General features: G+C 46.1%; 1 pseudogene across 1 annotated transcript; it reads left to right on the forward strand.

Annotated features, from left to right (window-relative positions):
- Window positions 1–2,965: 2,965 nt before the first annotated feature.
- LOC309610671 (lactoylglutathione lyase pseudogene) lies at window positions 2,966–11,107 on the forward strand (annotated as a pseudogene). The gene has a single exon. The product of its transcript is annotated as a lactoylglutathione lyase pseudogene (transcript).
- The last annotated feature ends 323 nt before the right edge of the window (window positions 11,108–11,430 follow it).

Below are 11,430 nucleotides of genomic sequence, written 5' to 3' on the forward strand. Positions count from 1 at the left end.
AGTAGTTGTGGCATGCAGGCTCAGTAGTTGTGGCTCGAGGGCTCTAGAGCGCAGGCTCAGTAGTTGTGGCTCACGGGCTTAGTTGCTCTGCGGCATGTGGGATCTTCCCGGACCAGGGCTCGAACCCGAGTCCCCTGCATTGGCAGGCGGATTCTCAACCACTGCACCACCAGGGAAGCCCTATATAGATTTATTTTTATGGAGCTATTGTCACTGCTCCCAGTAGGGCTCTGCCTGGATCTACAGGCATCAGGAGTGTCCTCTGCTTAATAGGAAAGGGGCTAGAAATGTCCCTTTCCTTGAGCTGCCCACTCGCTCACTAATCTCCATCAACTTCCCTCCAGAGAGCAGAGCCAATAATCCCTTCTCCCATCAGCCTCAGCCTTCGTTGAAATTTACTGTGAAGGTTCCTTGGGGTCCTCTCACCTAAATGCCTCCCTGGGGCGCTGCTCAGCCAGCTTTGTGGGGAACTCTCTAGCTAAGAGGAAGGGGTTCTCTGGGGAGGAGTGTGGGTGTCCAGCTCCTGTCTCACCTCCCACCTTGTGGGTTAGAGACTCAGACCCTGGGGTCAGCCCAGAATTCTGCCCGCATCAGGTCTCAGTGACATCATGGCTCTTGCTGAGGCTTATGGACAAATTAGGAAGTTAATCCAGCCAGGAGAGACTGGGAGCCCCCTAGGGCTTTTGGTCTCTGGTCTGCCACCATGGAGCTCTGCGGCTTTGCCAAAGTCACCTGGAGTACTTGGGCCTCATCTCTGAAATGGGTCTGTATCCCTGTTAGAAGGAGTTGGTTTGAAACTTTCAAAACCGGGATTCTGTGATAGATTTAAGAAATGTCCCATTCAGGGCATCACCTCCTCCAGTAGCCTCTGACCCCTCAGATTACATCAGGTGACTGCCCAGCTACCTGGATTACCCTGCCATCCATATCTCTATTTGGTCGTGATTGCCTGTTCCATGTCTCTTACTCTCATTGGCATGTCCCTCCACCTTGAGGGTACAAACTAATCACGTCAGTTCCTGCTCAGAACTCTTTGAAGACTTCCCAGCGCTTCCCAACTCTTTGAAGACCAAATCCTTACTCTGACCTCAGATCCCTGCATGGGTTTTCATTGTCCCCCTCTTCTGTGTGACCTCGCACTGCCCTTTCCCTCTGTTCCAGCCGCCTTCGGGTCCTTTATGCTTCCTACCACAGGGCCTTGACACATGCCATTCTCTTTGAATGGTTGCTCTTCCTTTCCCTCCTCCCATAATCATGCCCACTCATCCTTCAGATTTCAGCACAAGCTTCACTTCTCCAGGGATTAGGTCAAATTCTCATTATCAGCTCTGAGGATCCCTCCTTCATAGACTAGTCATTGCTTTCATGATTGGATAAGCAGCTGTCTCCCCTTGCGGAGGTCCTGAGAGCAGGGACCATGCCTGTTTGTCTTCCTTTGTAGCCCCAGCGCCTTGCCCAGTTCCTGGAGCAGAGTGGGCATTAAGTAAAATATGTTAAATAGCGAAGGAATCTTTGTGCTCTTGGAGTCAGGGCCTGGCACATCGCAGGTGCAAAATAACTGGTTCCGTTTGTGCTGAATAAATGAATGGGTTCTCCGTGGTCTGGTGGATCCCATCTCTGCTTCTATGTGGTGTCAATGGCACGGCTTTGGGGTGGACAGACCGGAATTTGAACGCAGCCTCTTCTACTTTCCAGCTGTGACCTTGGCAAGTCTTTTCCTTCTTTTCCAAGAACCCATTTCTTGGTCTGTTCACTGAGGGTCTTCATTCGGGGCTGCAGAGAGGATCTCATGGAGGATGGTTTCAAAGCCCTCTGTTAACCAAAGTCCTTTGCAAATGTACTTGGAGAAATACCGCTTCCCCCAACATCCTTCCATGGAGATCAGTGGTTCAGACCCTGCTGGGTGAACCCACTTCTGGGTGGGCCCCTGGAGGCCAGGGCTGCAGTCCTCATGTCTCCTCCCTTTCCTGACCCTCCTCCGTCTGAGATGCTTGATAAACAGTGGCACTGGCCGAATTTCCTGGTACCCTAAGTGATTGGGGTTTGTGGTCACAAATTTGAACATCCTGGATGTAATTCCTGAGTCTGGTCACCTGTGTCTTGCAGGAGGGAGGAAGGTGGACAGATTTAGCAGTGGGATGTGCTGCAGCTGCTTTGGGTCCTGTCTTCTTGCTTTATGGGCGCGAGTTCTGAAGCACGGTCACGTGCATGCAGCTCCTTTCTCCTCCACTGTAGTCCGTGTGGAGCTTCCCCCACCCTCGTCCCCCAACTAACTTATCTATTTTTATTGTTTCTTATCTCTTAATTATAACAGAATGCATGCTTGTTGTTTAAAAGAGGTTTCAAATAATAGAAAGTGAAGGCTCTTTTTGCCCCGCTCGAATCCCACATTCTAGGGTAACCAGTGCAGAGTATGGTGTGGGTACCACCAGCCCCTGTCTCTATGACACTCTTAAAACTTGTATGTGAAACGCTGGAGGGGGTGTGGAGAAAACAGAACCCTTTATGGGGGCAAACTGCTCTTCAGGGTCATCTTGGAAATTCCTATTCAGGGCCAGTGTCACCTGCTCCGTGAAGAATCCCAGGTTCAGCTGACCTTGCTTTCCTTGTGTCCCGCTGGACCCTGGACCAGATTCCAGCCCGGCACCCAGTGCTCTGACTTTTGTTTCCTCGTGTGGATCTTTTTTCCAATCAGGCCATCATGTCTCAAAATGAGGTTCCCCCACTGCCTCTCAATCTCTGAGGCCGGGTGGGCTCATTAAAATTGCAGGCCCCTCTGAATCAGCATCTCAGGGGGTGGGCTCAAAATCTGCCTTTCTAACAAGCCGCCTGCCAAGTAATTTTTTTTTTTTTTTTTACTTTTTATTTTATATTGGAGTATGGTTGATTAATAATGTGATAGTTTCAGGTGTACAGCAAAATGATTCAGTTATACATATACATGTATCTATTCTTGTTCAAATTCTTTTCTCATTTAGGTTGTTACATAATATTGAGCAGAGTTCCCACTTCTTTTTCATTTAACAATGTATCTGGAAAATTGTTATACCTCAGTCCATATAGACGTCCTGTGTTCACATTTATTTATTTAATTTTGAGGAAGTAATATATCCATTGTTAAAATATATAATAAAATATATTAAATGTATTTATGTGTAAAATATATAAATATATTTGAAGGAAGACAGTGAAAAATCTCCCTCCCACGTCTATGCAATCCCTCCCCCATGAATAACTATGATTCTTAGTTTTTTATATCTTTCCATATATATATATCCAGAATATATTTATATTCTTACTTTACCCCTCATTTTTACTCAAGAGTGATACACTATATATGTGTATTTTGGAGATATTTCCATTTTAGTACATAAACAGTTTCCTCATTCTTTCCTTTCTTTCTTTCTTTTTTTTAAACAACTGCATATAACACAGCATTCCACAGTATGGATAAATCAAAATGTGTTCATTCTTTTAGAAACTATTATTTTAATTCACTAAATAAGTGATACAGCGTAGGTATAAAACTCAAGGTGCAGAGGGGTAGCCAGTGAAAAGTCAGTTTCTCCCACTTCTGTCTCCAGATTACTCAGTTCCTCCATCTGGAAACAAGCACCATTCCCAGGGTCACACTATCCTTCTTGAGTTGGGCTGTGTAATACGTGGTGTACACACACACATGCATAAATACACACTTACGCTTTCCCCTTCTTTTTCAGCCTCAACCAATGAGGCAGAGATTAGCCTGCACAAACACCTCTGTTCTCAGGTGTGCATGGATTGGGACGTGTCATCACTGAGTTCAATGCCAAGGGCATTGCCAATTTTGATGGATATTTCCAAGTTTTGTTCCTAGGAGGTGCCATATACATCTCTATGTGGATCCTTCAATGCCCAGGGTCTGGGCTGGCTCTGAAGGGATGGGAAGCCAAGGGGAAGTCTGCCTCCTCTTCTTTGCTCAGCCTTACCCTTTGTGTCCCTCCTTCCAAACTTTCCCCCCAGTTCCGGCTTCATGGTCAGCCTTTTCTGGGCAGTGTGCTTGCTCCTGTATCCCCATCAAACTGAAGCTCCATTCACAGGTCTTTTGTATCACCAAGTCCATATGTCCCAAAGGGTCTTCTCTGCAGGTAGGTGGAATAGGAACAATTTTACTCCTCCAGTCAAATACATAGTTTCACCAATTCTGGGTCAAACTACGTTAAAGGAGGTGTCTTTGCTGCAGTACTTTTCAGTGCCTCTAGTATGCTAACATACATTGGGATCTCTTAAGAGGTCTTAGAGTCTGTAGACTGCTTTGACTACACAATTTCAGACATGCCAATATGGTTTCACTGCTTTATTGTAATGAAGGGGAGTCTGAAGCCCAGAGAGAGAGTGCTACTTGTCCAGCGTCACACAGTGATGGTGGAGATCTGAATTTCTAGCCTTCCCATGTCCGTGACAGCAATGAAGTGCTCCGTGCCCTCTCCCTGCACTAGCAGTTCTAAATGTGGAACATCAAGGTGTCCTGGTGACCTTCAGGGACACCAAGACATGTAGATTCACTAAATTTTGTTTTTTTTGGCCATGCCACACGGCTTGTAGGATCTCAGATCCCCGACCAAGGGTCGAACCTGGGCTACGGCAGTGGCAGCGCTGAATCCTAACCACTAGGCCACGAGGGAACTCCCTAGATTCATTAAATTTAAAATAACTGCATAGGATCCTTCACAAGTGTTAAGATCACGAAAACAAGGGAAGGTGAGAAACTGTCACAGACTGGAGGAGAGTTAGGAGACATGACAACTAAATGCAACATGCTTTCTTGGGGTGGATCCGCTTTAGTGAAAAAATGGGTGAAATCCAAATAAAATCTGTAGTATAGTTAATAGTACGGCACCCATGTCAGGTTCTTAGTTTTGATCAGTGTACCATGGTCATGTACGATATTAACACTGGGGGGTGCTGGGTGAAGGATATACCAGAACTCTCTGTTTTATCTTTGCAGCTCTTCTGTAAATCTAAAATGATTTCAGAAAAGGGAGCTTCGCGGCCTGCAGAGTGTGGGTGGCTGCTGCGTCCCCGGGGACCGTCGTCCGCGATACAGAGGCGCAGCCATGGCAGAGCTGCAGCCCACGTCCAGCAGACCCACCGACGAGGCCGCCCTTGGCTGCTGCTCCGACCCGGACCCCAGCACCAAGGATTTTCTCTTGCAGGAGATCATGCTGTGAATTAAGGATCCTAAGTAGTCACTGGATTTTTATCCTAGAATTCTTGGAATGACACTACTCCAAAAATTAGATTTTCCCACTATGAAATTTTCACTCTATTCCTTGGCTTATGAGGATAAAAATGACATCCCAAAAGATAAAGAGGAAAGAGTAGCATGGGCATTCTCCAGAAAAGCTATGCTTGAACTGACACACAATTGGGGCACTGAAGATGATGAGATGCAGGGTTACCACAGTGGCAATTCAGACCCTCGGGGATTTGGTCACATTGGAATTGCTGTTCCCGATGTTCACGGTGCTTGTATAAGATGTGAAGAACTGGGAGTCAAGTTTGTGAAGAAACCTGATGATGGTAAAATGAAAGGCTTGGCATTTATCAAGATCCTGATGGCTACTGGATTGAAATTTTGAATCCTAACAAAATGATAATTTTATTTAGTTCTGTGAGAATGCTGCTTTGAGATTTCAGTGAAGACATTGTGGAAGGTAAAAAAGGAAACAATGTGATTCAAGATATTCAGTTAACAGAAGCATCTAGGACTGATGGATTATTGTCTCAATTCAAATTATTCTTAAGTCCATCTCCCTTTCCTATTTCAGCTATGTTTTTCACCTAACTGTTCAGCCACTCTAGTTTTAAAGTAGTGCTTTGCCTTATGTCCTTGAATGTAGTTGTATAACTTTACTTTTTTAGGCAATAATTAGAACAATTCCCTTCAGGGGCTGCATTTGCCTTCTATCTCTTGAAGAGATACAAGTCTACAAGTCTGCCTTTGAATCATCATTTTCAAAAAAAAAAAAAAAAAAAAACCACTTAATATGTTTTTGTTGTGGTTACCTTCTGGGGTTTCAGTTCCTCAGAAGTAACTTTTCAGAATGGGAAGTAAAGAACCCCAAACAAAAATGAAGCTTCATGTATATTTCAAAAATAAATAAATAAATAAATAAATAAATAAATAAAAAATAAATAAATAAATAAATAAATAAATAAATAAAATTATTTCAAAATAGAAAGCTAAAAATGCATATATTAGTTATGCCAAATCAAACTCCATCCTGTACTGGATTCAGCCATAGAAAAACAGAAGCAAGCCCAAAATATATGTTAGAATGCTGTATGAAAATATCTTTGGGAAATATACCCAAATATGCTGATCATCTTGGTTACTTGTGATGAGGGCCCCTGGGTGGCTACTGTAAAAGGAGGGAGACTTTTCACAGTTGATTCTTTAATATCTTTTGGATTTTGAACTATGTACATTATTCTCTTTCAACAATTAAATCTTAAAAATAATTGAAGAGAGAAATTGGAAAAACATTAATTCGGACTTTTGGGGGCAAACAGAATGAATGAGATAGTAACAATACTCCTCATTGCTGTTATTGTTTATTGGAGTTCCTATGATGTGCCTGGTGCTGTGGTGAGCACGGAACAGGGAAGAACTCATTGAATCCCCTCAACAATGCAAGACCCCTGTTTTATAGAAGAACAACCATTTGCTCAAGTTGTCATGTAGAAAGTGACAGAGCTGGAATTTGAAGTCAAGTCTGCCTCATTCCATCACCTGAGCTTTTAATCATTCTTTCTACTACTGTGGGATAAATATGCATGCAGGAGGCTATGGGAGCAAACAAGACGAGGCATGCAGCAGACGTTGTTGGAGCCCTGCCCACAGTCCCTTGCCCTGCATTTCTTTCCCTGGGGTGGGGAGAGGCTCTCTCTGGCCATTGGACCTGCGCTACCCATGCTCTGGTCAGCTAAAAGAGCTGGTGAATTACACCCCAACCAATGAATAATAGAAGCTGGTGTATAGATACCCTAGCTCCCTCCCCTCTGGGTGACACCCTGTGTCATTTGAGTGACAGGATTGAGCCCTGTTGCCCGCGGTGGTAACCTGCTTGATAACATATCCCTTCCCTGTCTCACTTCTCTTCTCTCCTACCAAACAAATCACCTGCGTGCAAATATTCATCTCTGGGTCTGCTTCTGGGAGCTTCCAGGCCAAGAAGACCCCCTAATCTAGTTTGGAGGAGGTAGAGAAGACTGCCAAAAGTAAGTGAATTTTATTTATCTTTACGTCTTTAAAAATGAGATGTATTTTACATTTAGTGAAATCTTGATCTTTAAGCATATAGTTAGATCAATTTGATAGAGGCATACACTTGTGTAACCCACATACCCATCGAGAGAGAGCATGTCCACCACCCCAGAAAATTCGCTTGTGCCTTTCTCAGGCAACCCCTCCAACCCCAGAAGCAACCCCTTATCTGATTTCTATCACTATAGGTTAGTTTTTTCTATTCTAGCACTTGTAAATGGAGTCATACAGTAAGTGCCCTTTTGCATTTGGCTTCCCTCACTCAGCAGAATGCTTCTGAGATGTATCCATGCTGTAGCATGTGTCAATAGCTCATTTCTTTTCTATTGCAGTAGAATATGAATATATCATAGTGTGTTTATTTATTCTCCTGTGGATGGACAGGTACCTGAGGTATTTCCGGGTTTTGCCTATCATGAATACAAGCTGCTATGAACGTTCTTGCACAAGACTTTTTTGAGAATCTATGTTTTCATTTCTTTTAGATAAATTTCTTGGAGTGGGATTAATTGGTCACATGACAAGTATATATTTAACTTTTTAAGAAATTGCTAAATGGTTTCCAAAATGACTATAGCATTTTGTATTCCCACCCATAATAAATGAGCACTCCAGTTCCTCCACATCCCTGCCAACACTTGATGTCATTGGGCTTTTTCATGTTATCCACTTAGCTGGGCATGTAAGGGCAAACTGGGCTTTGGAGGGTGGGGGAACACAGGCCCCCAGAGTGTCAGGCATTACCCAAACAGCATTACAGTTGCCAAATATGGGTGATTTCTTTGACAGTTTCAGCAAACAGTGAAGTCCCCCTGTAGACAACCAACTCTGAACACCTTTTCTCTTTTTCCCACTCTGTGCTGGCAGCAGACAGCATGCCTCTCAGGCTCAGACCAGGAAGTCTAGTTCTGAACTCTGTCTCTCGGGTGTGAGCAAGTAAAACAAAAATTTTATTTTTGGCTTTAAACATTTTTTCCTTTCTGATTCTGTTGGACCAAGGGAATCGGATTATTTACAGAGTACAGGCGATTTTATGAGAGGTTTAAAAGCAAATTCATCTGTGCTAAGCTACAACCTGGTGATGGGGTCAAAGCTTTGCAGTTACGCCTCCACTGAGCAGCAGAAGGAGATGTTAACACCAACAGGGACAGATCTTAAATCCTGATCTTCCAGCTTTTTGAAAGCTCATTCCCCTGCTTGAAAAGTTTTATTGGCTCCCATCACCAGAAGACTAAAATACACGCTCCAGAAACCCTTGGGTGGAGAGGACTCTCCACCTACTTGCTCTCTGTTCCGGTTCTACTGACTCCCTTGGGTGTCTCACATACGCCAAACTCACGCCTGCCCAGGGCCTTTGCATGTGATATCGCCTCTGCCTAGAATGCTCTGCTTCCTGCCCTTGACGGCGGGACGTCTTAACCTTGGGTCTCAGTTCTTCAGCATTTTTGCCACCTTCTCAAGAGATTACCTTCCCTAATCACCAAATCAAAATCATTTCTTTACAGAACTAGACTCCTCGTCTTTTTGTTGGAGATAAAGAATCTATGGGAGTCACAGACCTTCCCCTCCATCAATCTGGAGGGAGAAGAGAAAAGCACCAATGACCCACCTCTGGTTTGTTTTTCTGTCGGGAACACACAGATGTGCATTGCGACATCATTCCAAGGGCAGTCCACCATCAGGTAAGGTCATCAATCCAAATGCCATGATTTTCTTCGGAAGTTATTTTTTACAGGATGTGGCAACCATTTCTAAAGTCTTAAGAATTTTTCAAGACCCTTTTGCTCTCTGTGTACTTTCAAGACAAGTTGTTAATAGTTATAAATGTTAACGACTTGTACGAGCCTCCACATGGCGCTGAATAACGAGATCGTGTGTTCCTAAGATGGTTCTCAATTTCACATCTTCTCAAATCTGGCTCTCTGAACTTTGTTTTCTAATGCAGGGAGAGATCTGTGCCTTGGTCATTGCAGGGGAGAAGAGCCTTTTCTTTCGTCTCCTTCTGGGAGGACTTGGTAGGAACATGCATGTGCGTGCAATAACTGATGGAGGCACAGTGGTGAAAGCTAAGCTGAAGTGTTTGATACATTGGTTGGAGGCCCAAGGGCACAGGGGGCCTGCAGCTGTGTGTGGGCAACTGTCCCCACTGGACCAAGAACCTGCCCTTCCATGTACTTCCCCGCTTGGTGCAGACACCACAGTGGCCAAGTGCAGACTGAGGTCACCTTCCTGGGCAGAATGGGGGAGCAGGGAGGCATTGACAGTGGGTGGAGGGAGGCCAAGGGGCAGAAGAGCTCTGGGGAGGGGGATTCAGCCTCAACTCAGACCCCTGTCTATTGTCCCAACCATGAGAGCTGACCGTTGTCACCATGAGTCACAAGATCTATGATGTAGCCTTCTGGGGCCTTGATGGAAACTCTGCAGGAGTTCCCAGGCTAGGAAAACCCTCTTTCCTGTTTCAAAGTTCTTTCTTTACATTTCAGAGGGTTCATTCCCACCACTCACCCCTACACGGGATTTATCACTGTGTCCCAGCTGAGAAGCTGAGGATGCCAGGCCTCTGCCCATGAAGATGCGCCTTAGGGGGCTGCCTACATGGACACCAGGAAGTCAGGGTGAGCCCCCGGAGCTGCGGCCCAGGCTGCCCAAGTGAGCAAGAGTGACCCGTTGACCATGGGGGTGGTTTCTTGCTTTGGAGGATGGACAGTGCCACCCATTAGACATTGTGGCTCTCGGAAGCCAAGCTGTCACCAGCAGGTTGGGCGAAAAGTCAAGAGTGAAAAGAAAGAAGTATTTCCCCCAGCACTTCTCTGGGTGGGGAAAAGGTATTGGCCAAAGTTCTTATTTTCTGGGCTGCGGAAGAATAAGAGATTAAGGGGAATACCCTTCCTTATATACCTCCTCAACCTATGTCTTGGCTTAGCCAGTCCTGCTGTTGTATTGTCATGTATTTAAGGTAGATGGAGTCCTGTCTCAGTCTGGGTTCCCCTCACAAAGCAGAGCCCAAGATGAGGGTTTGGACGCTGAGGTCTCGTTGGAAGGAGGTGCAGGAAGCAGGAGCGAGGGGGCGGGGAAGTGGGAAGGAGGAGGAGCTAGCATGGCTGGCTGTAGGGAGCTGGTGTCTCTCCGGGCAACAGGGCTCCACCCTGTGAGACACCCTCCGAGGAGGTGTGCTGAGAATGCCTCAGAAATGTCCCTCTGAGGGACTGGGGCAGCATTCACCCCCCAACGCCTGTCCACCCCACCCCCCGGTGGAGGGGGAACTCCCCCTGCTTCCTGGCTGCACCTGCTGGAGAGCTGAGCTGTTTCTGCAGTTTGGGGAAGACCCATTGGCAAAACAGTGGAGCGATTCCCTGGCTTGTCCTTGAGATGGGACACGGCCAGTGTGCATGGAACCGTCTGCCACAGAGACACCGAGAGGATGTGATGCAGCCCCACAATCTCCCTTTAGATGTGGATAATAGGGATGGCAACCGAGTCAGTCTAGAATCCAGGTGGCCTCTGGAGCCAGACTGCCTGGGCTGGAATTCCAGTGCCACTCTATGGCGTTGGGTCAGTTCCTTAGCCTCTGTGAGCCTCAGTTTCCTCCTCTGTACAATGGGAACAACCCCAGGGCCTCAGTCTTGGAGTGAATGTTGGCTGGAATAAGACATGGGAGGCTCTTCGCTCAGCCACAGGCACAGAGGAAGTTCCCAGTAAGCATTTGCTGTTGTGTGTATGGTTCCAATGTGGGCTTTGAATTCTATCCTGATGGAGCCCATGGTGGGTGGAGGTGGCAGTTGTGGATATCTTTTAGAGTGCTCTAAAAGTGTGGATATCTTTTAGATGCCCAGCAAAGTGTGGAAACAAAGGGCAGAAGGTGAAAGGCAGTTATGGACATAACCAAATGGACCAGGAGGGATTTTGCCCTTTCAGGCACTTGTTTCTGGCTCGGGTTCCCTGCCTGCCCCCCAGAGCTTCTGTGATTCACTGGGGGCACCAGGCTCTCTCCCTCTGGCCCCTCCCCGCCCTCCTCTCCGAGTGCGCACCCATCTCACGGCCCCAGCACCTCAGCCGATTCTCCTTGTTAACAATAAACACAAATCCTGTTATCTCCCCTCTCTCGCAGCACTTGCCCCTTG

This window comes from Balaenoptera borealis (genome assembly GCF_965194805.1).
Source record: "Balaenoptera borealis genome assembly, chromosome: 14".
Taxonomy (NCBI): Eukaryota; Metazoa; Chordata; class Mammalia; order Artiodactyla; family Balaenopteridae; genus Balaenoptera; species Balaenoptera borealis.